Source organism: Simochromis diagramma, unplaced genomic scaffold (genome assembly GCF_900408965.1).
Source record: "Simochromis diagramma unplaced genomic scaffold, fSimDia1.1 OVJJ01000293.1, whole genome shotgun sequence".
In the NCBI taxonomy this organism is placed as follows: domain Eukaryota; kingdom Metazoa; phylum Chordata; class Actinopteri; order Cichliformes; family Cichlidae; genus Simochromis; species Simochromis diagramma.
Window position 1 is genome coordinate 9,127,043 of NW_024386801.1, and position 27,113 is coordinate 9,154,155.

Sequence of the window (27,113 nt, forward strand, 5' to 3'; positions counted from 1 at the left end):
AATCACCACTGACAAGCAAACAGCTTAGGTAGTTACTTAACATATCTATGCATTTCTGTTTTTGTTTTTTTGCTGTATTATGGTATATGTCAACTTTCCAGTTCTGAGAGTAGACACTGATCTGTTCTGAGGTGAATAGCTGTTGAATAACTAGTTACCATTAGATCACGAACCTGTCAAAGCTTACAACATTTACAATGAACTCGTGGACATGTATAGGACAGGGATGTTGCGTAGATTTACGGGTAGTCACGGTGAAGAGTAATCATGGTTAGAAAAAGACGATAGTTTACAGCTTCACGCAATACTTTTTTTTTTTTTTGCGTTACCTTAGGCTTAAACAGCATAAATATACACTACAGTTTAGTCGTCTGTCAACATTTCAATTCTTCAGAATGTTCTTCATGCAAATGTCAGGTTTATGGAGAATGCATCAGTGCATTTAAACTGCAATAATAAGTTTGAGGTTCATCATCGTCATCATCATCATCCTGCGCCTCTGTTTTTAATGATTTGCATTCCTGTACCTTCTGAGGGGGCCTTGGTCTACTACTACTATTACTTTATTATGATGCTTTCACAAAATCTGTGTGTTCATTAGATTGGGGAAAGAAATAATCAAAACAAAAAAAATCACTAGACTGTCTTCTTTCAAGCTCTATATCTGAGGCCTCAAAGTTTTTCACACCTATAGCTGAGATGGTGTATTTTTTTAAAACACCTTCTCTGAATATGTATCTGAGAATTTCTTGTATTTTCTTTCTCTTTTTTTTTTTTTTTTTGCTGAAATTTTGAATAAATAAATGAATGAGAACTACAAATGCCTGCTATATTTAATTTTCCATTCACACCAATCAGTGGGTATCTGCTATGGATCACGATCTACCTCATTGAAACAAAAGGGGGATCTCTTGTTTTTGAATGCTCCTCCAGCTGTTCCAGGATCTTCTGAATGAGGGCTTGCAGCAGAGGCACCAGTCTGTCAGCTGAGGCCAAGGTACCAGATGTGGGTACATGGATGAGGGCTGCTCTCCCCTGACCGTGATACAGTGAGCAGTAATATGCAAAATCGCACAGGTACCTAAAAAGAAGAAATCAGCCATTATCTCATATTCAAGAGTGACTCTTGATCGTGCTGGAACACTTGCCTACCTGCCAGCATCTCTTGAATAAACTACATTCATCCCTGCTTGTCTGAAGTGCTTTGAGACTGCCCTCATGTTAATGACTGACTCCAGCTTCTGTGCCCCCCCTTCGACGCAGCAGCGAGTCTCTGGACAGTAGCCGCAGACATCTCGGTCTCTGTAGCCAGTGTTCTTCCCCGTTTGCTCCAAAATCACCACACTGGAGCCTCTGGCCAAACCCAGATGTACAGCAAACTGAAGTAAATGCACACAAACACAAGAGTGAGTTATTCACCTTGTCTTATGTGGTGGGATTTCTTTATTATTTATTTTTCATATTTGGAAGAAGCACAATAAACATTTTGGAAATCTATTGACAGAATTAAGTTTTAAAATAATAAGGTGATCAGTCTACAAGTCACATTTCGCTTTATTTTTACCTTTGGGTTAAGAGTGTGCCAGAGCTCACCAATAATTTTCTGGGTTTTCAAGTAACTCACTGGTAACTCCCTCACATGGACGTCAACATTCTCCCCCAGTCCGATCAGTTTCAACCCCTGCAATCATTTTTCAAATGAGTTATTTTCAGACTCAGTCAGCCGGTGGCGTTGATCGTTATTACCTTGGCGGCCTCCCAGCTGGTGTTGGTCAAGAACTGTCGAAAAGGTCCAAAACCTTAAAAGTAAATCGAATTTGCCAATTCAAAATAAAAGTCGGTCCGGTGCGATTATGGAGGACATGAACATTTACAGTTTACCTGTAACGACCACAGTTTCGCTTTTATTCATAGCCGAACCGAGATTGCAGCGCCTGTAACGGCAGTTCAGGGATTTCATGCAAGGATACTAAAACGTAGATAGATTTTCTTTAGCTTTCGCTATTCGTTTACTGTCCGCTTGGGGGCGCTCATCTCTGATAAATGTGATGCCCCTGTGAGGGGGATGCATTCAGGTGTCTCAGGAAAGTTATGCCATCCACAAATCATATTGAACTTAAAACAGCGAGACTGATTAGCATTTGTACTCTCGATAACACTTGCAGGCAATTTAGAATCACCAAAAGTCACCAACCCCACTAAGTGCATGTCTTTGGACTATGGGAGGAATCTGGAGAGAACATGAACAAAACCTTCTTGCTGTGAGGAAACAAGGTTCAAGGTTCAAGGTTCTTTATTATTTGTCACATGCATAGTTATACAAGTATAACACACAGTGAAATGTAGCCAGAGCTACCCACTGCGCCACTGTGTGTACATTGTATTTATCAATATTAACTACTTTCTTGCACAATCTCAGTTTACCTTTTACTTTCCTTCAACTTAACCTTAAATCGCTGTTGGATATATTTAAAGTTCTTGCACTCTCACAGAATCAAGCCATCACTATGTTCTGCCTCTGGCACATTTACTTTAACTTGTGTTTATTTATTGTAGGATGTTCTATTTTTAAATATTTACCCTGGTGCTGTAACACAATAACTTCCCATGCAGGGTGAACAATCTATCGGTCTATTATGGCAAGTAAACAACAAAGGCAAGCACTTCATTGAAAGAGTAAATCTTCTGAATTAAAAAGTATTAGGGTAAAAAAGATTCAATTAAAATTAAAAAAGCAAAATGAAAAAGCAAATTTACCAAATCTGCAAACTAGACGCTTACGACATCAGTGGGAATATATTTTAAGTGTAACAAACATTCTAAATAATATATATTTATACATTCTAATATGGAGCTATATTATAGCTGCAGTTAAATGTAGACTGGTTTTTACATGTGGGAGAAAAAGCCAAAAGGTAAATGTAGCCAAAACCAATATACTGTGTTTAAACCTCAATTATTATCATTTTTTAACTCGTGTACGTTTCTTTTTAGCTTGTCCTTTCTTTTATTTATAGTTGCGGTGAGTTTAGCATTATAGTATTTCAGAGAGCACTTAAACGCAACATAACAACGGACAGGGACGGAGGGACACGCTCGGGACGCTGCTATGATGCAGCAAAGGACCCGCCCTCCTCCTCCTCCTGCACTTGTCAAAGGCCACCGATCACAAATTACATCACAGTCGCGCCCACGGACGAAGACGCAAATTGATGCCGGGAGAATCCGTCTCCTAAATAATAAATAAAATCACCGGACATTTTTCTCCATCTAACTTAACAGAGATAATTAGTTACCACAATGCTCCCTTTCAAGAGAACTTTTGAGAGCGAGAAGCACCAGCTGCAGGAGCTCAACAGCAGACTTACCCAGTATCTATCCAGAACCAAGCAGCTGGAGCAAGAAAACGCGCATCTCATTGCTGAAATAAATAAACTGAGACAGGTGAGGACTACCGGATGGGAAACTAAGTACAGGGCTGAGATGCAGGACCTGCGGAGAATGGTGGGGCAGCTGTCGTTTGAAAAGTCCCAGGCTGAGATGGAGAGGGAGAAGCTATGGCGGGAGTTGCAGATGATCCAGAGTCTGTGCAGCGAGCAGACCGATGTGTGCCGGGACGTCAGCGGCGAACTAAAGAACTGCGAGCAGGAGCTTCATCACGCTCACAAAACCAACAGCGAACTCCAGCAGCGGCTGCTGCAACTAGAGAACGAGTATAAACGCTTAGAGGATGCACACAGGGAAGAAGTGAGCCGCCTTTGCAGTCAGGTGGAGTCCCGAGTGGCACCCATCATCAGGCAAACTTATCGTGGGCCTCCGGTGGTCTCCGTGGAAGAGGTGCAGGAGTATGCCCACGGTATGTCCGAAGGATGGATTCAGACCTTCGAAATGTACCAGAAGACGGTAGAAGACATGGAGCAGTCAATTAAAGCGGACCAGGCAATGCTGAACGACATGCAGAGGGAAAAGATGCTGTATGCGTCCGAGTTGGACAAATTACGCACGGAAGCGGAAAAACAAGGGCAGATTCAAATGCGACTTGAGGAGCAACTGATGCACATGCAGGAAAAATTCCGTGTGGACTACAGTCAGTATCAGGTAAGGACGAATTAATTGTGCTACAGTAGAAGAAATGTTTAATTTGGCATTGTTTGATTCGTTTTATCAACAAACAAACAAACGAAAACCCCACCACTTTCAGTAAACCCCGCAAAATAAGCTCTAATTTTGGAGACGGGGGAGCGGCTTGTCCCTTGTTGCCCTGCCACACCCACTGTCCTTAAAGGTACTCATGCAGCTGCAGCTCACAGTGGCTGCTACAAATGTTTTCGATCTTTCTAATAATGTGAAATTTACATTCACATTTACATTCACATTTACATTCACATTCCAATAATGTGAAATTTATATATATACACACACGCTGCACCATTCTGGCGTCTGTACCAAAACGCTACACAATAAATAAGGAGGGGTCATTATTCAACAGTGAGCAAGGCCTGTCAAGTTTATGTACCCATAACTAAAAAATATGGATTGTGCACAACATTTGACGTCAGTATACCAGGACAGCATAGCTCCATTAGCTGGACAAACGCTATACTTCCGCCCTAGTACCGTCCAACTGCTAGATTACACCAGCCGCTTAAACCAATTAGCTGTCAGACTGACAAATCCTTATTAGCCTGAAGATGCAGTCTAAAGCAGGCCAGTCAGTTACATACCACTTCTCTTTCCACCCACTGCAGGGCTGTCTTCAGTAAAGTCACACCAAATACATTCCTCTGTTTATCTGTATGTAAGGAAGGCAAATGTTAACATGTACTGGAGAGGGTTTATGCACAATACACAAAAGCACTACTTGAGAGGACACGCCTAAAAACTTCAAATCTGTTAAGAGCACTAAAAGCTGCCTTGAGATGAATTATGGTTTCCTGTTTTTGCTTTTCCCCCCTACCATCAGATGACTATTGAACAGCTGGAGCATGAGAGGAATGTGATGGCTGATGTTATAGCACAAAAAATGAGAGAGCATCAGCAGCTTCTCCAGGTGAAGATGGATCTGGGAATGGAGGTTGCTACTTACAGGTGATGAGACCATTTAGTTTGTTCATTTTTTGTCTAAATAAATGAAATGGATATTTTATAATGTCACGTCAAGTATAAGTCTTTTCCCAGAAGCCATTTTTACTTGTGTTAGCATGAAAAGCACAGATGGCACGAATAAAAACACTATGAGAGACAATCAGCAGTCAGTGTTGTTGTATATGCAACTCTTCAGTAAGTCTTTATTATGTGATATGAACCATACCTGGGTGCTAGAACCACATAGGAGTATGTGTTTCACTGCTTCCCTTACTGTGAGGGGAAATGTCTTCCATAGAAGAAGTACATGTGGCGTCTTAAATGTTTCAGAGACACGTTTAATACAAGGAAAAGCTGTCAGATGCTTTTTGCAAAGGTGTTGCTAACAGTCAGTCTACTTTAAAAAGTGTAAGCTACAACAATTTTGAACGATTTTTGTGTTGTTCATGAAGAACTCCTTTGGGGAATGAGCGCATGTGAAAACAGAGACAGTACTGGTTATTTGTTTGGAATCATTATTTTTTTCTTTTCTTAAGAAACAATTGTAGAAAACATTGTAGAAACAATGGCTAAAATGCAGAAGCTTTCTTTATTCTGAGATATTTCTATGGTTTTGAAATCAGATTACTGATTAAACCAGCCCAAATACCTCTTCAAGTTAATCTTAACTCAATTAACTTCATAATTTACATAAGGAGACATACTTTGCTTGCTCATCCCTGGTTTTGGCACTAATTGCTCAAATCTAAGATCTCAAACAAAAGTCATATTAAGCTAATATAGCTTGGATTCATATTTTTCATTGTTCACTCACACCCCACCTGCAGTGACTCCATGCACCAACAGTGGAGACTGCTATACAGTTTAAAAAACCCCGAGCTGCTTAACTGAAAATTAGTGTCTGACAAGGTTACATAAATACTACACATACTATAGATGATTCTTAAGTAAAGCTGTTAGAACATATTGTGTGAAGGAGGACTGATTTTATAAGCAATAACTTGTCTTGTTATAGCACTCAGTGTCTTGGCTTCATGTTCATGACACAGGGAGATGCTAAGATATTTTAACTGTATCTCAAAGCTCTTTATAAAACAGTGGGTAAACACTGTACTGGAATGTTATATCAATGTACCCTTGACATATTATAACCTCTTGCCTCATATTGAACTACATTTAAACAGACTTATATCAAAGATGGTGATAGATATTAGCATTTTAGCTTTAGCTTGCCTCTATATGGCAGGCTCTCCACAGGCACAACTGGTTTGTTTTGAACTTTTGGAATAGACAGAATACCTTATTAGAGACGTGGCAGCGGCATTTGTTTTTGTATGTGTCACGTGTCCGTTTTTGCTCTGGGATTCACAGGGAAGCATAGACAGCCATGCTTTGTGGGCGTTATTTTTAGGCCAGTCTTTCGGAAGGCACTCTCCAGAGAAGTTGCTCGTTTCATTTGCTATTGTATGTCTGTTGAAGCATGGCCAAGGAAAGGTGAGCTGTTTCAAATACTAGTAATGCATCGATATTAAATGACGGTGGCTTATTTGAATTTTTAAGACTACTACCCTATATGGTCAGGTACAGCATTCATGCCTTCTCGTAAGCCAGTTGTGTTTAGTTTGAGAGGGTTGAAATGGCAGAGCTGAAGGATGTACACGATCCCATGAGGTACTTGTCTTTGATGTTTTGAAAATATTTGAGAAATTAACTTGAGTTAGGACCTTTTTGCCCCTATCTTCATATGTAATTTGCCTTGTCTCTGTTTAGGGCTCTTCTGGAGGGTGAACGAATCAGTCTGCAAGATGCTCATAAGCGAGTGAATCAACATCAAAGAGAAAGAATAATAGGTATGTTTCTCAGTTATTTTTATTGATGTGATAATGATGGGAAAACACTGCAAGACTGGTTTCTACTTGGATAAATCATATACACATTTATTAAGCAAAACTGAAAACAAAATGTCAATTCATCAAATAATTATTACTAATTACTTCTTTACTAATTACTTTTGACTCAGATATCAAAATGCCTGCCCGACGCTATACTCCAAGAGCTTCCACCTTAACCACCAAACAGCACATGGATGTAAGGTACATGCCATCGACTTCAAGCCTGAGAAGAGCCCCCATCCCTTCCTCTGGGTCCATAAGTCCGTCTAGGGTCATCCCTATTTCAGTTACAGGAAGAGCTCGCCATCAGAGTCCGGCATCCAGAAGGGATATGATCTCATTTAACAAAGCTCGGGCAGCTGCTTCTGCCTCTGCTACTACCATTACCACCACCAGTACGACAACCAAAGATAAGCAAGCAGGCCATAGTGAAAACCAAGTCAGTCGGAGTGTACCAAAAAGAACAGCAGAAGAGCAAACTGTGAAACTCATCTGGCTCCCACACACAGAGGGCCAGATGAGTCCTGACAAGTCTTCTACTCCTGATACCAAATCAGTAAGAGTGGTGTCACCATCAATGAAGAGCCTAGTTACGGAAACCGAGACAGAAAGCAAGAAGTATGTGTCAGATGAAAAAGAAAAAGGCCCCGTTGTCGACGGCAAGGTCAAAGACAAAGGAAGAACAGAGTTTACAATAGGCCCAGCTGAGAAAAAGATATTAGACTCTGTGTCTGTAGAAGAAATAATTGAGAAAGTGATAAAACCAGCAGGTTTGGAAGCCAAGGTCTGTTCAGCAGGAGATTCAAAAGTCAGATATCACGTGGAGAAAACTGAGCAGGAGGATGGCACGACTAAAACACAAATCGTGCTGGAGTCCAAAGTGGAGGAAGAGCTGGATGTTTCTCAGGACAATGCCCTGGAAGAACTGTTGAAACAAGGTGTGAAGAAAGTGTCACTAGAGGACATCAAGGACACAGCAACAGGAAGCATGGTCAAGAACCTGCTGAGTGGCTTGCAAGGAGGAGAAGACTTACAAAATAAGTCAGTCAATGTGGAAATCATCGAGGAACCAGTGGAGTCTTACAGTGATGAAGAACTTGAGGCTGAGCAGAAGTCCGGGTTGACTTTTCATGAGCCTTCTGTATATTTCGAAGTTGAGGAGCCAGAAAATATCCCTCATGGCATTCAAGGTAGCAGGGGGGATGATAATGTCATGAAATCCAACACAGATGAGTCAAAGTTTGGATCTGTACAAGTCCAAGAGGTCTCTAGAGAGAGTGAATATCCACATTTCTCCCATGATCAAGAGTCTCATGAGTATTTTGTCTCCACACCAGATGAAAATCTTTCTGAATCTGAGGAGGGTGGCGGGATAACCTCATATGGCCATTATGGAATTGTAGATGACCTGTCGGATGAGAGGTATTATCAAGATGATGGCCTTCCCCAGAAAAAAGTGACTGTAAAAGAAAGTGATGAATATGAGTTTATGTCAGGTGACCGGTTGTTTGCCAAAGAGAGTTTTCCAGAGTGCATAATAGAAGAAGAGGTTCGGGTCTCACCTGTAGTGCAAGAGTCAGTGCTTGAGTACCTGAGAGAAGACTCTTTGGAGCCCAAAGAGCAGCTGAAAGGAGCTCTTGAGAAGCTACAAAGTTCAGTGTCGGGACCACTGAAAGAGGAGTTAGCTTTCCTCACCAGAGTGAGTAGTGAAAGTCCAGAGAATGTAGCCGTCGGTGTCAAAAGAGTGGAACAGTCCACTGACAATGGAACCATGACTATAGTTGCAGAGCTAAATGTTTCTCAAACCCTGGAAGAATCTGGGCTGCTGGAAGGAGAGGACCTATCTGAAGATCAGATCATGGCAGCGCTCAAGTCTTCTAACATAGGGATCGAGAAAGCCTTCCAGAGTGGGGCGGGAGGAGGATACAGCATTAGAGTTTCCAGAGAAGATAATGTTGCTCATAGCGTGGAGTATGGCGACTTCAGCGACAAAGGAGAATCTGCATCTGAAATCAGTGAGAAACATTTTAAACTGGGGCCATCAGACAAGTCATTTTCCTTCCAGATGGATGTACACGGTGGCCATGACGAGGCTGCCTCAGAGCAAGAGCTGCAGCCTCCAGTCCTGGAGATGCCAGTGAAGATTTCACAGGAGAAAAGAATCGCAACAGTTTACCTTGAAAGCCCTTCTAATGACTAAGAACTAAATCTGATTATTTTTTTCAAATTGAATAATTGCCAGTGCATTACGGTATGTTTACTTAAACATACAAAGCATATACTAATGGTGATTGCAGGAACTGTATTCATGCTATTTTTCAAGTAAACAAGCGTACTTATAATCCATAAGACTAGATTACCTAAAACAGAGTACTAGCTATTTAGTTAAAAGTATCTGATTTTCATATATGAATTTTTCTTTTTGCTATTGACTGCAGAGATCCCATTACTGAAATACTCCATACTAACTACCGTGGGCTAGATTGTGTAATGACTGAAACATCTACATATTGTAGCCATATTTAATGGTAGGCAATGCTGTGTGCTGTACTAGTATGTTTGGCTTTTCATAAGGTGCAGTTTGAATATCCTTGATTATTCTCTTTATAGTGCTTCATTTTGTACTAACCTACACTTAACAGCTTAAACAGCTTATTCTACAGTTTACAGCATATAATCCACCCAACCATCATGTCGTGGCTGTACTTGCCATGATGTTAAGTCTCCTTGGTCAGCATTTATTGCTCTCCGGGTTACAAGGTGCTGTGCACTGTTTGCAGAATAGGGCTTTAATTTTTTATGTTTTGAGCACCTCTAGAAAATGGAATGATGTTAGTACACAGCACATGCTGGAACACAGTGGTTTATATTAACAAGTCATTGCTAACATGTGTTCAAGACTGTTGACCTTGTGACTGAGGATAATATCATGAGAGTTATAAAAAAAAAAGAAAAAAAAAAAAAAAAAGATCTATTTGCTTTAGAATTTGTCTTAACAAAGCTCTTGTGAAGCTTAAAAGTGATTTCTTGGGGTTTCTAGGGACGGCGCAGTGGTTAGCACTGTTGCCTCACAGCAAGAAGGTCTAGATTTCAACTCCACCATCTGGCTGGGGACTGTCTATGTGGAGTTGGTTAGGTTAACTGATGATTCTAAATTGCCCATAGGTGTAAATGTGTAACTGTCCAATGTGTATCCTGCCACTCGCCCTATGACAGCAGGGATAGGCTCCAGCACCCCCCAAGGGAGAAGCATGTTTTTAAAAAAATAAAACAAAAAGTCTATTTTAACATGTGCCAAACATTTGTAAATTGCAAACAGTTAAGATTTTGTTTTGAGCATATAATTGGGGGTAACACTGCATTTGGAATTCTAAATAGTCCCATTTAGAATTCCAAACATGGCTGTCAAGTTGAAAACAATATCCAGATAAAACGATTAAAGTAGCAGCAGAGGTGTTTTGCATTAAAAGGATGTTGCAGTGATGAAAAAAGTAATCACACATAGGTTTGATCTTTGTCATGTATAGCACTTATGGCTTGTCCACAGCTGTTGGCTTTCAGTGTTGGCTTGAAGGATTCAACTTTGCTCTGACCTACGAGTGTGTTTATAACCGCACCTATTTTTGGATCATCAGCTTAGCATTGAGTGTTGACTAGAGTTTGTTGTGTTGTGTATGCGTTACAGAGACAGAAATGAAATAGCATGTGTACCGTCTGGTTATTTTTTTTTGGCTTATTTTCTCTAACAGCGGCTGTATAATTTACTTCTAACTACTGAAAAGTCTTTGCAAGTCAACTTTCTGGTATGATGGTAAAAGCAATCCAAAAATACAACATCTGGCATGAATGCCATGCTTTTACAAATAAAATAAATTAGCAATCTACAAAAAGAACCCTTCATTTCATGGATTTGTTGTGATTTACTCTTTAAACTCAACATATATCAGTGCACCTAAAGTGTTTGTTATTAATCTTTATGCGGTTATTATCTCATTAGTGAATGAGTGACTAATACAGTGTTTAATAAAGGTCAAATGGAGAGACTGAAATCATTGATTTATTCTGAATTCTTTTGAGACCATTGCTTATATTGGTACTAATTCCAGTCCTTAGATGAAAATTGCCCCAATATTATAACATCATTAAAAAATATTATGTGTATGTTTTGTTTGAGTATTTATTTAGACTTTACTTTCTTCACCTAAAGTGCAAATTGACAAAAAAATCAAGTACTGCCAGATGACGAAAACCATTTAGTTACAAAAACCATCATGACGGAATATCAACCGTTGGCTTAAACTTTAAACCACACTGAAAACAAACAAAACAAGTGTGTTCAGTTATGAAGTTTTAATTATTACCACTGGATGGTACAAGTGGAAAGATTAGAGGTCGTTTTCCTTTTACCTTTCTTCTCAGCCACCTCTGGTGCCCTGAGAAACATAGAGGACACAGTTGCTTTACTAAAACATGAAACATGAGCTGCATTCTTATAAGTGTCTGTTAGGTTTACCCTAATGTAATCATATTATCAAAAAGAAATAAATGGTAAGTGTTGACTGGTGAGGCCTGTCAGATTTCTTAACATAAGAACACTGTGATTATTTCACAAATTTACCTAGCCAGCATGTCCACAGCTTTTTTTTTTACTGCTTTGGTCTTCTTGTGCTGACGCCCATACAAGGATCTCTGGATTTCAGGCACTACACACGGGAAAAAAGATAGCTGAGAGAGTGGTCAATGGAAGATAAGTGTTGAAACTCGGAGGGGAAGCGCCACTTCCTAGCAACATGTGAACGCACTAAACATACCAAAATAACCACTGTAGCTGTCCAAGGTTTAGATAACACCTGTGCCAACTGCCCAGAGTGTCAGATCAACAAGCAGGATTTGATTTATTATGAAGACCTATCAGCAATCTGCTGTAAAATAAAGACTCGGTATGAGGCAGTTGTTGTGTGAGAGAGAGAGAGAGAGAGAAATAAGCAACTTCATAAGAAACTGTTATGTAAGTCCCCCACCCAAAAAAAACAAATCAAAACCTTCATCAGGAAACACGTATATGATTACACAATGTGCCCACACAAAGTGACACAGCAGACATGATGAATGGCTGTCAGCCATTTCTAGAATCACCATAAATAACAGTTGAAGAGGGCTTTATTAAAGCAGGGAAAAGAAGAGTGAAAAGTTACCGTCCTCACCAGGGAAAGTGAAACACTGCTAATATGGAACAGATCCATTTGGCCTCCTGAATGTTTTCACTGTTGCTAAGGTTGATGTAATGGAAGGCCTTTTTTTCAGCTGCACTTCAGAGGAAGGGGGAAAATGTCAAAAGCGTAGCTGTATGTGGGCTATTGTTCTCTTTGTTTTCAAAACTTCTTATGTATTGTATCTGCTACACAAGCCGGCTTAACTTCGGAAAAGAAAAGGTTACTCATTTTGAGTGATGTCATGAGGAAAGCAGTGAAAATAAACACTCCAGGCATATCTGCTCTCTGTCAGAAAGTTTACCACTTGAACGGCGAACAGAGAAGAGTGAGCCCTGGTGTTCCATGTCATACTTGGACCCCGACTCTGCACTTTAACAGCAATAACACAGCAACATAGCAACCAGGCTCCTTCACTTAGAGGCATGTCATTGCTAGTGTGGAGCAATCCCCCCTTTCCTGGTATATTTTAGTACCAGTGTTCTGTTGCTGGTAGAACTGAGCTCATGTGGCAAATAATATACAGCATGTTTAAAAAAAACCCTCATTACATAAGGAATAAAGAAAACCTGTAAGAGCTATGAAAAGAGAAATTGAATTAAATGAACTAAAGAGCTGCTGTTTATTCAGTGCTTGTGTGGTGATTGACACAGAAATGCCACATTTGTTTCAAAGGCCATAAAGACATACCGCAGTAATTGGGGTCAGCCTCCTATTAATTGAAAACAGTTAGCAAACTGTAATTTCCTTCCCAAAAGTGTTGCCCATCTGTCAGACTCCATCCAAACCAAAGAAGCACAAAGTCACTCTTCAGGATATTTTACACCAGAGAGAGGGGCTCTGCACACTGCAGAGCCCCTTCCAAGATTAGCATGCAACTCTGATAACGTTGAGCTCTAGAGGGATGGTGGAAATAGCTCAACTCAAAATGACTAGATATTCTGAAATGACCTCTCGGCTTCTTACTGTCAGAGGTGACGACAACTACTGACCTTTTATTAAAATTCTATGATGTCATGTTCAATGACAGTAAGTAGTCCTCTGTCAGCATTACACCTACACAGGTGTTAACCAAGACAAATATGTGCTCTGTAACTCATGATTATTGTTAGTGTCCTGTAAGCCTGGCTTATTCTGCCCTTGGTCATCTCCACTCATCCAATCAGCTGAAGGGTATCGGCTACCTCAGCACCCAAGTCATACAAATCTTTTAAAATCAAGAGAGGTTCTCTGGATCTCTGCACATTTCTACAGTGGTACAACAGGGAAATAACTTCTTATTTCCTACTTTATCTCCAGATAAAGCAAGTAAATAATGAAACTTTAAGGGGATTCATCCTTTTAAACTTTTGTATGACGTTCTGTGCCTGAAAATAATCTTATGGAAATCTGGCTGTCTTATAGAGATCGTAGTTTGTGAGTGGACGTAACCTGTTTTTGTCTATTCTTTAGGAGAAAGTGACAGAAGTCATCCTGGGCAACAAGAAAAGCAGGATCCTGTGGACCTACAGAGTTCTTCTATGCTTTTAAAGTTTGATCAAATTTGTGACTTGCAGAATCTAAAACAGCAAAGGGGAAAACACACAGGCACACACACACACACACACACACACACACACACACACACACACACACACACACACACACACACACACACACACACACACACACACATTTGACAATAACTGATTCTGAAAACTTGGCAGGACTAGCTAATACCTTCAATATGAGCACCTTAATAATGAGATCAGTTGTTTGGGGTTGTAACTAAGAAATCCTTGTATTCTCTTTACAGTTTCCAGACGTTATGCTTTATATGACTACAGTAGAGAATAGATTGCCCATTGTTGACATTAGTGATACTGAGGTCTTCAAAAAGGCTACCATAAAGCTGGATTCTGTATTACACCATTTGACATATAGACAGTGGAATATTTAAGTCCCAATTAACTTCTCTGGCCCAGCCTGTATCTGTGAATAGACTTGTGATGGGGTTCTGCTGCAACAGAAAGGATGAGGGCCAGGCTGTGGGAGATCTGAGCCCCCTCCAGCTCCTCTAGGCCATGACTCACAGCTATGGCATGAGCCTAACGGAAACATGCACATGAAAAAATGAGAAATTGCATACTACCAAGTAAGAGCTGAAGCAAGACTGGCAAATGACATCAGTATCTCAGGAAGCCGTTGTGTTTGTATATGTTGTGCAGAAGAATTGTATATAATGTGCAAGTTGTGTTAACTTGAATCTGCTTGTCTTGGAAAGATGCTCTGTGGCCTTGGTCCTGTTTAATAGTGGCCATATCCCTATAGACAGAGCAGGTCCTCTCTGGATTACTACAGTCCATCAGCAGTTGCAGGGACTTCTGACACTGGCTTAAAGCTTTCTTTGGTTTGTTCTGTCTCTTATAGATTCTACAGAGAAAGACATGCAAATACTCAGATTGACAGGAAGTTACTCAATGTTCTCCTGAGTCTAAGTTTCATATGCATGCAGTCCTTGATCATTTTGATTGCCTATACTATAAACCAACTATGTTAGGATATAATTAGGATGCTGAATTATATCCACAAGAAATCTGTGGTATGTCTTTCCATTATGGAACAATGATCTTCCTGGTATAGAACTGTGCAGGTGATAGGAGTACACTGAAGCCATTGCATCTTTGTGTCTGTATATTCTGTGTCTGGCATTGTACTTTGATTTCCATCTAGAAGATCATCAAAACAAAGACTATTAGTAATAGTGCAATTATTAAACTGCCAGAAAATTAGTGTCTAGTATATAACCACAAACATTTTACTTTAATACTATGAGCCTGTTTAATAAGACTAAAGTACCTACAGGTTGTCTAGCCTGGTTGAGGCCTTGCAGAGAGAAAAAAGAGCTTTGGCTGATGGTTCCAGTTGAGGCTTGGTGCAGTGCAGACAATAATAGGGAAATGTGCCTTTCCGACTCTTTTTGTTGCATCTATTCACAAGTTAAATGCAACACTGTTGGTAGCAATGCTAATTAAACTCTCATTTTAAGGATGTCTAAATAAGTGGAGATTCTTATAGCCTCAGTGGAAACTACACTTTCAGAACAGACAGAACAGGGTAGCTTGGAGGTTTAATATGTCTGTGAAGGTTCTCACAGGTTTAATGTGCGTATATACCATTGCAATGGTATATACCAATTTGTAACCCATTTGTTATTGTGTGCTTTTTTATTTTGCATGTTTGTTTGTTTGTTTTTTTATTGACATGTGGTCAGACGTTATATACACTCACCATTGGCATGGATTTCATCGTAATTTTGGATTTTCAATTATTTCTTTGAGTTTTCAGGATGGAATAATTGCACAGCAAACATCTTTCAATTACTTACAAAAAACAAGAATCGGATGCACAAGTCTGAAATTATTTTTGATTTTTTTCTAATTTAAACAGAGTCAAAAGCAAACATACAGGCTTAAATACAGGCTCTTCCTTCTCTCGCCCCAACCAGTAGCGGCAGATGGCCGCCCCTCCCTGAGCCTCATTCTGCCAGAGATTTCTTCCTGTTAAAAGGGAGTGTTTCCTTCCCACTGTTGCCAAAGTGCTTGCGCATAGGGGTTCATATTTCCCAAAAACCTGACGTCAACCTGTTGGGTACCAAAAGTGTCCAGTCAAGGTGAAATTGTAGCCACAGCTGCCCTGGGGCGCACTGACAGAGGCGAGGCTGCTGGACACTGGCACCACCGGGCCCTCTGACCACCACCAGTAGGCAACAGGTGAAGTGTCTTGCCCAAGGACACAATAACCAAGACTGTCCGAGCCGGGGCTCGAACCGGCAACCTTCTGATTACAACACAAACTGCCAGCTCTTGAGCTACGATCGCCCCATAGTGGGGGGTGTATGTATAGATTTAATCCTGAATGTATACTTTTGACAATGTGCGGATGACTAAATTCAAACTTGTGTACACATTTCTTGTTTTTAAAGTCGTGTCATTCCACCCTGTAAAAAGAACTGTTCAAAAAGAATTAAAAGACCCAAAAAACAATGTCATTCATGACGAGTGCATGTAAACTTCTGACCACAACTGTGTGTCATTTCCTGTCATACTGAGTTGCTCTGACTGATACAGAACTAGGGAGTTGGAGAGGAAGGAGACAGCATGATATGATGGCAGCATTACCCACTTCGAGGACACTGGATCCATCAGGCTACTGTGCCAACAGCTTTAAACCACTAAGGGACTCTAAATTTAATTCAGCTCTCCAGTCAAGGGCCTGGCCTTTATAGGAGGGCAAATACTCACTTTTATACACTCTCTAGATATGAACACAATATCAGCCTTTAAAAGAATTTCACTTGATTTAAAGCCACACAGTTTATCATAATATCAAAATTGTATTTTTTCTTGTTTTACTAGGAGCAGAGTATATGGGAACCAAAAGTCTAAGCCTAACAGTGTTATGTTCCCATCGTTGCACTGCTTGGATTTAGGTATTTATGGCTTACTGGCTATGTACCAGCAGCACAGGTTACAAAAACAGCGTGAATGCTCATTTCTTTGAATTTTCCCATGAATCTAAGATTATGGTAACAGACTTTGATGGATAGAAGAAGTGCCCCACCCATATATCCAGGCACATTAGACCCTTTTAGGGCAGCAGTTACGGCTGAACCCATCACTACATTCCAGCATGGCTCAAGCCCCACCGCTTTGCCTGCATGGACAGACAGACAGATACAATGCCTCTCTATCCTTTTAATTCACCCTACCTCCTTACGCACATCCTGGCAGAAGGATAATATGTCACATCCCACTGAAATATACCAAAAGCCCACAGGGCAGGAAAATTAATATAATTAGGGATCTGTAGATGTGTTGCCAAGCAAGCCACACAGTTCACTATTGTAAACGTTTCCAGTACATGACTGACGCAAGGTTGTTGGGCTTTCATTTGGAAAATGATATAGTAAGGGCAAACCAAAGTAAAAACAGAGAGACTAAAAAACAGCTATCTGATCCAGCATACTGGTATGGTGCTTCAAACTAATAGCATTTAGACTCAGCATCACAGAGAAACAAATTCCCGTTTTCTCTTGGGTATTGATTGGCAACCATGGCCTACAACAAATCAGATAAACCAGTAAAGGTTGGTTTATTTCAGCAAGCTAATTGAACAAAAGTAAACTGAGAGAAAGGGGTTCTTTTTGAAAAGAAAAAAAATACTTTATTCCAAGCAAGAGAATACTACTGATATCTGACCTATAATACTTACACTGCAAAAACTATACAATTAATAGCCTAAGACAATTTAATAACTACAGCTGCAAAGTGTTACAGTTCAGACTTTGGAAACTTTTTGCACAAAGCTGGTAAACAGAGACTAAATGTCAGTGAATACGGACCATAAACACGAGTTGTCAATTAAGGTTGGAGGGAATATGTATGACTCTTAAAATATGAATTCATTATCTAACTAGAGATAAGTTTGGAAATACTATTTCCAAATGTTTAATGTAATAAAGTCTTTCAAAATCTCTAGATTTACGAAACTGAAGATAAAGAACAAGAAAAAAAACATGTCATCTTATTTGGCTATGCCCTGCCAATATAAGAACAACACAGCAAATTTGAAACTTCAGCAATAAAGGTTTGGCACAAAAATATCCCATCTACTGATTATATTGTTAGTGCACACCTTGTGTGTTAATCAAAAATGGACCTAAATATTTGGACCAGGATCCATAGCTAGAGCTGAGCTTATTGTTCCAGGCTTTGGTGGGAACATTCCCCTCCATCACAACAGTGGTGACTGATAGAGCTTTAGAGGCATGCCAAAATCTTACTCATCACCTAACAAAAGAGATTTAGTAAGCTTACACACCAGCCAGAGTCTGCACATTTTTTCAATTACACACATCATGTCAACAAACTCTGGCTCTCTGAAACAGAACAAGATTGGATCATTTACAAATTCCTCTGAGTCTACATCACCTTGCCTCAGTGCTCTTAGTTATAAGTGACTTAAGATGCATGCATTGAAAAGCAAGCAACAGGATCAAAATAAATACAAAGGCATTCGTTTGTTGGCCTAAACCCAGGCAACACTATATTTTCTCTCCCAGTTGTGCTTCTAATTTCACCCCATGATTTAAACTATGCAAGTGCCTGCTATTTCTTATGTTGCCAGGCCACGAAGTTCCCGTAACAGTGCATACAGGACTTGATATCTGTGGAAGGTGTCGTCACCGTGATCCTTTAATTCTTTAATCTTATCCTGAGCATGCAGTAGTGCCCTTGGGACTTCTGTTGTCAATACGACCATATGGTGGTAATGTATTTTCTAAAGTGATGTAAACATATCAGTTATATAAAAATGCTAGCCTGTTTAGAGGAAACAAACAAAGGAAGTGACATTTAATAGAGTAACTTCAAGCTTTACACTATCTCTATGAGCCAAGGAGGAAGCCAAACTAAACAAAAAGAGAAAAAATAATGAAGCTAGTTTCTCTAGGCTGGGGCCTGCAGTCCACAGCCTAGAGAAATGCTTAAAAATATGTGCTTCTTTCCCATCTGTGCCTCTGCTTCATTAATGATTAACTGGGTTGCCATGCAGCAGTCCTACATTCCATGTCTATAAACACCATTACAAAACACCCCTGCTTACTGCCGAGCAGACTGGACAGTCATAGGGGAAATTCTGGTTTGAAAGGCTGTTGTTTACAAGTGGTCAGCAAAAATTCCCCTTTCCAAAAACATCCTAAAAGGTAGTTTTGTGCAAATCTGCAGAAATCTATCGCCATCTTGTGGCCAATCTTAAAACATAAAGTACCATACTTAAGCATAAGTGTTTCAGTTATTTTTAATGAGCATGACAGTTTAAGGAAATAGAGGAAATTATCAGATCATCAGAAAACTGAGTAGCAGCTGATATAACACACTAATGGCTGCAAATTTGAAATTCTGTTTTATGTTTACAGCTGTTTATCTGTTGACTAAAATACCTGTATACCCAGAGGATATTTCCAGCTCAGTCTTTATCTTTTCTTCCTGGGTGATAACACTGCACTTACGAAGCTGCTTCAGGATATGTTCTGCCTTCAGAAAAGATAATTTTGCCCCAGGCAAAGTTCATAAGTCAAGGACTTTTTCAGTTTATCTGAGTTGAAACTGATTGCTATATATAATACTATATCAGCAACTGTGGTAACGATGTTTGACCGTGAGAGGGAACGCACCACCTTGTGTGAGGTTTACATTTAGAAGACGTGAAAATCTTAACCTTTTCACCTGTGATTGGAGAGGTGGACAGGAAATTTAGCACCTCTCTTGCAAGAGCCGAGTGCGTCTGGGCCTGCAGTCCCCAGCCTAGAGGAAAACACACACACACACACACACACACACACACACACACACACACACACACACACACACAGATCATAGGGCAGAGTTTAAAACTGATACAAAGCGGATCTGAACATTCTCCTTACACCATTTACAAAAAGAAACCCAAACAGCAACATGTGAAAAAATGGCTAATCACTGTCATAACTACGTCTGTGTAAAGGTCGACCAGACCTAGCGGAATGTTAATCCTGAGTTGAAGTATGTAAAGATTAAGGTAAACATAAGGCAATTACATATTGAGACTGAGATTCGCAATGTACTCACAGCATCTATGTAAAATTACCTTTTAACTTGAAATATGCTTTAGCAAATCTAGCATGGGCCTCTGCTAGTTTCAGGTGTCGCTCCCCATATACTAGCACTGTCATTCACCTTGCCCAACTTAATGGATTTATTTAGGATTTATATTATTATATATAATCCAAACTTTGTGTTCTGTCTGACTAACAAAGCACAAAAGCTAATGTTGGAAACTTGGTTTTTTAATCTTCTGCAGATATACTGTACATAAACCACTCTCTTTCTCTCTCTCTTTCCTCCAGACCTTTTAGATTTGCTTGCTTTGGTTTTTGATTAACTAAATACAGCACATCTCCGCACAAGACATTATTGATGAGTGCAATGCAATTATTTAGGGTTCAATTTTTTTCCCCTTTTTGTTTCTAGATAAAATTACTTTTCACGCAAATAATGTGTGGTCTCCATATTGTATCCTTCCATTTGAGCCTGCGCCATGACAACAGTGAGCACTTTATCGAGCATCTGGGTGTGCTGCACATAGGCTACTGTAAAGTGTAGTTTGTGAACTATTCGAAAAGCCTACTGTTTCCTATTAATAACATAGAGCAAGATTTCTCTGCCTTCCCCTTTAAATTAGAAAAAGAAATGTTTAAATATTTGGGAATAAATATAACCCGCACAATGAAAGAGTTGCGGATTCATAATTTTGACACTTTGTTAGAACAAACATCACAAGATTTTAAAAAATGGGCAACACTTCCAATCTCATTAGCAGGCAGAATAAATATAGTTAAAATGGCGGTCTTACCAAAGTTTCTCTATGTTTTCCAAATGGTTCCTGTTTTCATAACCAAATCAAGTTTCAAAGATTTAGATAGATTAATAGCAACATTTATTTGGAAAAATTCAAATCTCAGAATGGAAAAAACATATTTGGAAGTACCAAAAGAGGCTGGTGGGCTAGGGTTGCCAAATTTTATCTTTTACTACTGGGAGGCTAATATCACCAAATTATTGCATTGGAAATATGTTTATGAAAATAGCGAGGGTGAGGCTTGGGTAAAAATGGAACTGATGTCTAATCCACTTCCCCTCTTAACCTCATCCCTAGCTCTAAATCAAAAACAGAAAATAACAAATCCAGTTGTAAAAACATCTATTAAAATATGGCTTCAATTCAGAAGGCATTTCTGTTTGGAACAGGTTAGTAATTTTTTCCCTGTTGCTTTTAACCCTTTTTTTGCCATCCATTTCAGATAAAGCATTCCAAATTTGGCATAATATTGGTTTGAAGTTTTTTTACGATTTATTTTCAGGAGAAACTTTTAACACCTTTGACGCTTAGATGAGAGATTACAATATACCAACCTCACATATGTTTAGATATTTGCAAATACGAAGTTTTGCAAAAACATTGTTTCCTTCTTTTCCTTACCTACCTCCTAAAAATCAAGTGGATACTATTTTGGAAATGGATCCTTTTGGCAAAAGGCGAATCTCCGTCATATACAAACTGATACAGAGCTTAAGGCCTATTACTTGGGAAAAAACTAAAAATAATTGGGAAAAAGACATTGGGCTGGTTTTATCTGATGATGAGTGGAGATCTTGTTTGAATCGTATACATATTTCCTCAGGAAAAATGCCATTGCATTTGCTACATTGCTTGCCCGTAGACTTATTCTATTCTACTGGAAGTCTAATAAGGCTCCTTCATACATACAATGGTTAAAGGAGGTGCTTTTTTTACCACTGGAAAAACTTAGATATAGAGTTCTCTCATCACAAAAAAACAACCATTTATTGACTATATAAAAACGTATTTTCCTGATGTGTATTATACATTTTTTTTTTGTTTTGATTTGTTCTGTTTCTCTTTACATGAGCCTTGGGTGGGGAGGGAAGGGAGGGTGGTTCTCTTTGGGGTTTTTTTGTTTTGTTTTTTTTGGTTTAAAAAAAAAAAGGGAATGCTCTTGAAGCAGGTTGCCTTGTTTGGGGAGATTAGGTCTCTTGTTTAATATTTTGTTCTGTCAAAATGCTCGAGAATGAAAAACTCAAAGCCAAAAAAACAACACAAAAAACAAAACAAAACAAAACTTCCTGTTAATCTGTCAGCTGGTGTCACACGTTAACTGATTGTGTCCTCAGATTAATTAAGAGTTGCTTTATCTGTCTGTGTTGGGCTGTGGCTACGTCCAGGAGTTCAGAGTGTGAAATGTCACAGGTATTCTGTGCAGCTATTTTGCATCCCAGCCTTTATTTATTGCTTTTTATACGCTTTGGGATGCAAAATGGTCTCCCGTGTGTTTCAGCGCCTGACACCAGAACAGTCAAATTCATCAGGGATGGCTTTTATTCAAAATAACATCTCAGAGAAATAAAAACTGAAACGCTAAAATATTAAAACACCAGATTTGGTGATCATGTTTCCCTTTGTTTTAGTCAGGTTATTTTGGATAAAACCTGGTTTAAAAACATCATTGATGACAAACAGCAATCAGTAATAGCTGGACAATGAAAAATCTGCACAGCTTTAATTAGCGTGAGATCCACAATGGTTCAACAAAAGCTAAATGACTGCCTTGGTGTGGTCTGTGTCTATATCCTGGAAAGAACTCGTAACATTTCTTGCACTATTATCAGTTTGTGAATACTTCCATCTTTACCGGAGTCACCAAATGGCACACAAGAAAGACAGTTTTTAGGTTTTGTTTTTTTTTGTTTGTTTGTTTGTTTTTTGCTTTTCTGCAGGGTGGGTCTATTTCCTGCTCTATAATGTTCACTGACTTTGACTGTATCGTTGCATTTATTTGTGTTTCGTGAAATCTGACAGGAAGTGACAGACACTTCCTTTTTGCTTTGCCTTTGTTTCTTCTGGACTCTGGATCATGGGCCCTGACTACGCCCTGGATTATACTCTGCCCCAGGCTAGCTCCATCTAACTGGGCTGTGACTATATTCTGGACATTATACTTGTAACAGATTTTGTGTTTTATGTTATAACTGCCTGTTTATCACTGCTTTTTTTTTTTTTTGGTGTACACTGCAGCACATATCCAGCGCTGTCTGATGTTAGGAGTTTAAAATGTCAACATGTGGGAGGAAAACTCGAGCTGTTTTTGGTGCAGCTTTAAGGATTTTCAAATCTTAAGCTCAAGGGTGTTTAAACCAAATATTAAACAACTGAAAATTTCCCCCAAAATGATCACTTAGCAGTTGAGCTGCACCACAATCAGATCTCTTTTTTTTTTCTCCCCACTTTTGCTTCAAAGATGGCACTAACCTGATCGACTGGGATTGGTCTATGTGCTGGACAGGGACTCGGCTGGAGCTTTTTGTTTTTGTTTGTAATGTTTAAATCTGTACATAAACGCTGCAATATGACTTCTAAAGAAAAAAAGGGGTAGTTTGTGTCACTACAGCCTATACCGTACTCACCTCTCAATGATCCTCATGGGCTCGAGCGTGCCTCTAAAAGTGTTGGAGCTTTTCTTCAGGAGGAATCATTATATAAATTTCTTCTTAGCACTGTTTATTTGTGAAGGTTTCCCTACATCTGAGCCATGAAAAAGAAAGAAATATGCACCCCTGTTTCTGCTTACCATGTTTTCATGGGAACATCCATAGGTTTAATCGAATAAGTCATGTTAACACTTTTTTTTTCCTGGAAGGAAACATATGTAAATCCTTGCGTTTATTTAACCTACCACTTAAACTACCAACACCTTACAGAAACGCTTAATTTTCTTTAACTGTAAATAAAATGATCAACATTTACCTAGCGGAGCTAATTAAACGAATTAAACAAATAAAGGTAAACATAAAGGATACTCACTTGATGACTCACTTGGTTGTCATCACTAAATTACTTAATTTTATTAATTCATTTGTTTATTTGCCATCAGCAGAATGGTTTCCTTGGTTACACACGGCGCGTGCGATAGTAGCAAGTTAATGTGACCAACAATGGATCCTCGTCCACGTTATTCACCGGAAACATTTAGCGGTCTAGCAATTAATAGCTAAAAAAACATCGTCTTACAAGCTAAACCAAAGCCAGGCTCTGTTCAGCGATGCCGTTAGGGTCCGCTGCTGAAAAATATTCACCGCTGAAGCGCTTCCTGAAGGCGCAAACTGGCATATCATGGAGCGGGCAGCATTCAAGAACTACACTGTTCGTGGACGAACACGTCGTTTTTAAGTGTAGTACGATTTTTTATGTGACCACAAACATCATCAACACGACTTAGTTTAATGAAATACATCAAACCGGATATAATCGTTAATGGTTAAACTGCGCCTGCATGTTTCAGTCTTCTTGTTAACGCTCTTTCAGTGTGCTTTTTGAACTAGCCTGGGTAGAAAGTCACTAAATCAAAGAATAGCCACATCCACGTTTTCTTTTTCTTGTGATTCATTTATCATTAAGGCGGTTGACTTAATGCAATTCTACACATTTTGGATCCGATACCAAGTAAATACAGGGTCAGTGTTGCTGATACCAATATCGATACCAGTACTTATAACCTACAAAGGCAGCCTATGTAGGGGAGAGAGCAGTGTGTCATGATTTATGAGATGAATTATTATTAGCAAATTACTCCAAACACATTATAATGACCATTAAATCACTCTGATTTTACTTTCGACAACTAAACTCACTTTTCAGCTTCTCATGTATTTTGAAACAATTTTTTTTGAGACCTGGAATGTAAATGTGTGTGTCTCTAAAGCACTTTGGGTCTTCTGTTGTTTGAAAATAGGCTTCATCAAGGCTGGACTGGGACAAAAGAAATCAGCCCTGGCATTTTTGGTCCAGGCAGCCCATCATGATCACTCAAAAAAACAAACAAACAAACAACAAAAAATAAACAGCAACATGTTTTATGTTGTTGGGTTAGTTCTTAGCTGCAGTGCACTATGTGATAATTAAAAGCCACACTTTAGCTAATGGTCAATGTAGCCATTCACTTTACTTCCTAATTATGTTCCTTCATCTGTTTTCATACCACATTAATTTCCCCTTCCTCTGTCTCTTCCTCACTCTCTTGTTGTGACTGTAGTTCCTCCTGCTGCACGTCTCTACGGCTTGTTACTTGTTGCTGGTGTTGACGGTGCAGCAGCAATAGAGACAGCTAACATGTCGGTTAATCTGACACATTTTTCTGCATTTATTTTTAGTTTTTTGCCACTCCTTCCACACTAAACTCTGTTTTACAAGCCTCATGAGTGCACATCAAAGGTGGGGGAGGGTCTGATTGTGTTAAGAGATTTGATTGGGCAATACATTGTCTGCAATGAAAATGAACAAATGGACTGTTGTGAGTGCTTGTAGGGTTGGTGCACAGCGCTCCTTCAGTTGACCCGCATCGGCCCACTGGGCAAACCCTTAGTATGCCAGATTATCCTGGTGAAGTATTAATCCTATTCCACTAGTATCGATTCAATACCAATACCAGGGTTGGTAATGATAATATTAATATTTGGATCATCTGTCCACCTCTAGGCAGGGTTTGTATCTACCCCCTATCTCTGGTCTTCTCCAATGCTGCTTTAATGAACGAACAAACCGCTTAAGTGAACTGCTGTGCAGCTTAGTGTAATGTCGCATGTCATTTTTAGTCCTTGTCCCGCTGCTCTACATACTGAGATGGTGTCCTACATTTTAATTTGCTCTAGTATTCAAAGCCCAACACATTAGTACAGACCATTTTCAAAAACCTGAAATATATTTTTGGCTGTGAACAGGGGACAGCTGAGACTGAGGCAGCAATTTACAGGATGGAATACATCAGCTTCCTTACACCTGACAGTCCTAGCTACGGAGTTTTTTTTTTAAAGTGCGCATTGAAAGATGGATTTTAAGGGCCTGAAAATCAATGAAAAACCTGACTGTTCCTAGCAGGCAAAAACAAACTTCAAGCCACCATAAAACCTCCCAGTGGCCGTTTAGCCCCTGGCTTGAAGAAAACAGACAAGGTTTTTGACATACAAAATTTGCTTTAAATAGGCTGTCTTTCTGTGAGAAGTCGACATGTTCTCCCTGTGCCTGCTTGGGTTATCCCCAGGTGCTTTAATCTCCCAATAACATACCAAAGACATGCTTGTTAAGTTTATAGGTGCAAAGGTGCATAGGTGTGTCATTGTCTGTATTCTTGTGATAGCCCCTTTGATGCACTGGTGAATTGTCCATTGTGCACCCTGTCTCTAATTCCCTATGACCCGAGGTAAGAGAGGGGTCAAGACAGTCAATGACAAAGGAACTGTCTCATTAAAATCAGGGTTTGTTTTTTTATCGTCTTAATAAGGCCACAAGATGTCAGTGTAGCAACACAAGAGCTGTGGACTCAGACAAACCGTGGGTTTTACTGTTGAGCTCAAGGGAGTATTATAATATTGTTTTGCTGTTTTAAGAAGTGATGGCTGAGGTTTTGGCCATCCCTGAGGGCATGCGCACTTCAAAGTAAAGTGCAAATATGTATACCTCAGGGCCTTTGTTTTTCTTTTTTTTTCTCTGTGTCATCCAGGCTTCATCCTCTGGATTAAGTTTTCTTAAAGCTCTTAGAAAGATACTTATGATTTATAAAAATCACCATTTAGTCATCTGCACATTTCAGCAGTCACACAAATGGCAAAAACTTATGACTTCACAACGCCTTCACAAGTATTTTATGATGACAACAACCTGCGTAGACCACAGAATGAAAAAAAACAAAAATCTCTGTATGCTTATTGGTTAATGTACCTATGGGTGGGAGGCAACATTGACCTTTAAGTTGTTCAATGTCATCTGTAGCTCATTAGTTTTAATGGGTGGGTGTTAAATGGGCTGAAGTCGCAGTGGTGCGCAGGTTGAGAGGTGCCACTTTGATGAGATGGTAAACAATGAACCTGAAAGACATTCTTCCATGGCTTCTAATTTTACTGCTTAAAGGAGTTTTTTTCTTGTGTTCTCTAATTGTTTGTACTTTGCTGAAGTTACACATCCAGAGATTAAAGTATGCTGTTTGCACACAAGCTCTGTCGTTTGTCCAAATCTCGTGCAAATAAGTGTGATTCAGTGTTCTACACAGCAACATGCTTTCCCCTTGATTAAGTTAATTTATTATTTGTCACTGGGTATGCAGTCTGTTTCGATGCTGTGCAACATTCTTCCTTTTTATAAAGGGTATGATAGTACAGTTGTATGGCTATAAATTGTTAGTACAGGTGTATTTGAAGAACTAAAAGGCCTTCTAATTAAAATGTTGCTGTAAAAGTGCCGATAACCCATACCTGTGTTTCCCATCATTTTGTGCTTT

At 39.4% G+C, this 27,113-nt stretch overlaps 1 long non-coding RNA gene across 3 annotated transcripts; it reads right to left on the reverse strand.

The window, feature by feature from the left end:
* Positions 1-1,087: 1,087 nt before the first annotated feature.
* LOC120729770 lies at positions 1,088-24,033 on the reverse strand. Of its 3 annotated transcripts, XR_005694993.1 has the most exons (9): positions 23,648-24,033; positions 23,251-23,368; positions 19,456-19,533; positions 14,171-14,599; positions 12,492-12,493; positions 11,596-11,680; positions 1,882-11,410; positions 1,747-1,799; positions 1,324-1,379 (listed from the first exon to the last, which is right to left on the reverse strand). It is a non-coding gene; the product is annotated as an uncharacterized LOC120729770 (long non-coding RNA). The 3 variants fall into 3 exon arrangements; XR_005694991.1 differs by having other exon boundaries at positions 1,088-1,799; XR_005694992.1 differs by having other exon boundaries at positions 1,088-1,681; positions 1,747-11,410.
* Between the last annotated feature and the right edge of the window lie 3,080 nt (positions 24,034-27,113).